At 38.4% G+C, this 3692-nt stretch overlaps 1 long non-coding RNA gene across 1 annotated transcript in view; it reads left to right on the top strand.

The window, feature by feature from the left end:
* The window catches only part of LOC129347586 (uncharacterized), a 4698-nt gene extending 2099 nt beyond the window's left edge, over positions 1-2599 (top strand). The window contains exon 2 of the long non-coding RNA XR_008599783.1: positions 2099-2599. This is a non-coding gene — a long non-coding RNA (uncharacterized LOC129347586). The remainder of the gene's footprint in view (positions 1-2098) is intronic.
* The last annotated feature ends 1093 nt before the right edge of the window (positions 2600-3692 follow it).

Here is a 3692-nt window from a genome sequence, read left to right as displayed (position 1 = left end):
TGATGCAAGCAAAGGTTATGTGATTCACATTAAAGATTTCCTGTTGCTGTGTTTGAAAAACGTAAGCTCATTTAATCACTGCTTAGTGGGTACCAGTAGCAACAGTGACCATGCTGGGCTGTGATTAATATGTTAAAATGTAATTTACAAGTAGCTAACGTTAGCTTGATTGCCAGCTAAGGTTTACCTGGTCTTTACAAGTCTAAAATTCCTCCACTTTAGGCCGCAAGTCTAGGAGTTAAGCTACATATAGTTAGATCTCAAATATGTCGGTATTAAATATATTTAATATGTTGTAATATGTATGTTTTTATACACGCAAACCTTTAGTGATTAATGAGAGATCTTTATTTCCATCTGTAAAATCAACCCTGATCCACTTCTAAGTCATCTTGAAATTGATTCATTTATTGATAAGCCAACATTTAGTGTAGTTATTTGAAGTGATTTAAGTGTAGTGACTTGAGACACAATGTAGAAAGAGATATTAACCGAAACAGTGTTTTATAGGTTCGTAAATAATTAACTACTTAAAACTGGATAATTACTTTTGCCCAGTCTTTAACCAGTCTACCTACCCTGTGTTAGGGACAGGGGCTTTTCCACCACATCTGACATTTTAAATATGGCCCTTTGTTTCAGGTTTCCACACCACAGATACCTCTGGCCGGGCCCTCACGTACTTCAAGTTTTGCCGCGACCACCACGTCACTAAGATCGGTAAGTAAAGCTGTCATATGTGGCCAAATAACGTAATGTAGGACACACTGGAAATGAGAACAGGTTGATATGTTTTGTGCAAATCAGGATACCTGTTGGCAAATTGAATTAAGCCTAGGATTGATTAAAGACGCACTTGATAGAATTAATTTTTTTTATTAATTTTGAAGTTCAACATTGGTCAAAGTAGGTTTATGTGAACAGTGATGTGGATTTTTTTTTCCTTGGATGGCATATATTTACATTCTGTGTGATACAAAAGCCTCCACATCACTGAATTTCAGCATATAGGCATATAGCATATAATTCAGATGTGTTGAATGTTTTAAAAGCAGCATCAGGTTTGTCAAAATGTATATTTAGTATTTTTGTTTTGAAGGTCTGCGAGAACTTTGACCAAAGAAGAAATCATAGGAATAGTATGGGCACATAGTGAGAGGGTGGTCACAACAGCCTACAGACCAATCTACATGAGCTGAGGGAATGTGTGGACGACTGCCCTCTGACAGTTTAGCAGGCGTAGATTCGCTGACAGCACAGACATGCTGTATGTCACTTTTGCCAGCGATGAAGACACCAATGAGGATGCAGAAGACCTTGGAGGCCCCAGACGAGAATTCTTCCATCTACTTGGAAAAGCTGTCCTTAAAGACAGTGGAGCATTTGAAGGTAATCTTTTTTTGCATAAGTGCTGTGTAAAAAAATGTCATAGTATAGCATGTGGCTCAAAAAAGTCATAGTATAGCATGTCATCCAAAAAACGTCATAGTATAGCATGTGGCTCAAAAAACGTCATAGTGTAGCATGTGGCTCAAAAAACGTCATAGTGTAGCATGTGGCTCAAAAAACGTCATAGTGTAGCATGTCGCTGTAGAAATGTCATAGTATAGCATGTCGTTCAACAAAATGTCATAGTATAGCATGTCGTTCAACAAAATGTCATAGTATAGCATGTCGCCCAAAAAATGTCATAGTATAGCATGTCGCTCTAAAAACGTCATAATGTAGCCTTTAGTCCACAAAACATTGTTTTGTCCTGGCTGTCTGAAGTAGGTGAGGAGCAACACAAAAACAGTCCAAACACTGGTTTCCAGAGGGTTAGACAAGTATTTATTTGAAAGAGTAAGTTTACAACAACACAACATGTGAGGGGGTTAAAAGCAAATGGGTGTTAGTAAAATAAAAATAAATAAACAGAACTAAAAGTGAACTTCATGTTGACATTGATGGGCATTCCAACCAGGAACAAAGTAAAAGATAATCAATACGAAAAAAAACTCTTCCTGTTCACCTCTTAAAACCCAAAAACACACCGCAGTAGCACCCTAAACTAAAACTACCAATGGGTTCTCTGTTTTCCTTTCTGAACAATTCAAAGGTCCCTCTCTATCTCCCCACACATCCACCAACCACTGGAACACATCTCCAAAGTTCTGCTGCCAGCTCAGCTTCCCCTCAGAAGAAGTGCTGCCACCTGCCAGATGAAGGAGCCTTTTGAGAGGCAGCTGGCATCGTGATTGGACTGTACTTTGGTCTGTTCCAATCCAGCTTCAGCTCCAGAGACGGCAGGCGGGACGAGTCAACGGAGGCCTGGTGGACGAAGGCATGCAGCTGAGTACAATCCAGAAAACAACAGAGGAGGAGTGCAGTGGCCCAGGGCCAGAACAAACAGAGTAGCATCGTATGTCTCTTAGAAAACATCATAGTATAGCCTTTGGTATGAAAAAACACCATCATATACATCGTATATTGTACAAATAACAAGTCAAAGGAAAGAGACATACATTGTAGAATTGTAGTAATTGTGGGCTGACTGATTTACTGATTATCAGTATTTTGTTTTTTACCGATTTACGGTAATAAATACATTTAAAAATGGCGCTACTTTGGCTCTGAACCTTGATCTACCTGTGGTCGCTCTGTCTTCTGGAGTGATTTGATTGGTTATACGTCACGAATAAAACTCCTTTAACTTAACAACTGTAAACAAAACAAAAACGTATCAACAAAGTTTTCTGTTAAAGTTTGTGTTCTTGTAAGTTTAACTCCAAGATTATAAATACTTTCATTTACTGCAAATGAATATCCAAATGAATATACACTAAATGTTTCACTAATAATCATTATCAGCCTTAAAACCCACAAAACACCCCTCTATACTCGACCACACTTAGTACAGTCCGGTTCCCCCTTCTATAAATCTGCTTGGAATCGTCCACTTCCTGTTTGTCAAAGTGGCCTTCTACCTGGACAGGTTTTGTTGGAGCTCATGCAACAAACATTTTGGGTAACTGCACTTTAATATGGATGGATGACACTGACTTAGAGTCTGTTTTAATGAGACTGAGTTAAGATGTGCAGCTCTGTCATTAAATAGGAAATTATTTCTCAGAATTCACAGAGAAAAGTCTGAAATGTTTGCTAGGTTAGCGTCCCACATGTTCTTTGGCTCAGCTAAAGCTAACTCTCTCCAACTTCTGGATCTCTTGAGTTGCTTGTTGTTAAAATATCTTGCTAGATTTGCTGAAGCTCAGAAAGTCTGAGATGTTTGTTCAAAATAAGCTCATTCTCACGTCTTATCTGAACTGTCCTCTTTTGTTTGAACTTTCCCTAAACTTAGGAGTTAATAACAGAGCAGCACATCCAGACTCAGTTTCATTTATGTAGAGATTAAACTTCAGTGTCATTCATTGATGTTAAAGTGCAGTTTTTCAAATGTTTGTTGCACATGCTCCCGACCAAACCAGTCCAGGTGGAAGACGATGTGAAGAGAAAGCTCCAGAGGATGAATATCACACATTTACGTTGGAAATAAATGTCCTTTAATTTGACATTGTCATGCAAATGATGTTCAAATCTTTGTTGAGTGTTTTGTTGATGTTGGTTTTGACACTCGGCCCCAAAGATTAAAACCTTTTACGGCTCACAAGCTGCAACAATTCACACATTATCAACTATCTTTCTGACTAAAC

The sequence above is a fragment of the Amphiprion ocellaris genome, chromosome 1, assembly GCF_022539595.1.
Source record: "Amphiprion ocellaris isolate individual 3 ecotype Okinawa chromosome 1, ASM2253959v1, whole genome shotgun sequence".
NCBI classification, from domain to species: domain Eukaryota; kingdom Metazoa; phylum Chordata; class Actinopteri; family Pomacentridae; genus Amphiprion; species Amphiprion ocellaris.
This window is presented reverse-complemented; position numbering and strand designations above follow the sequence as displayed.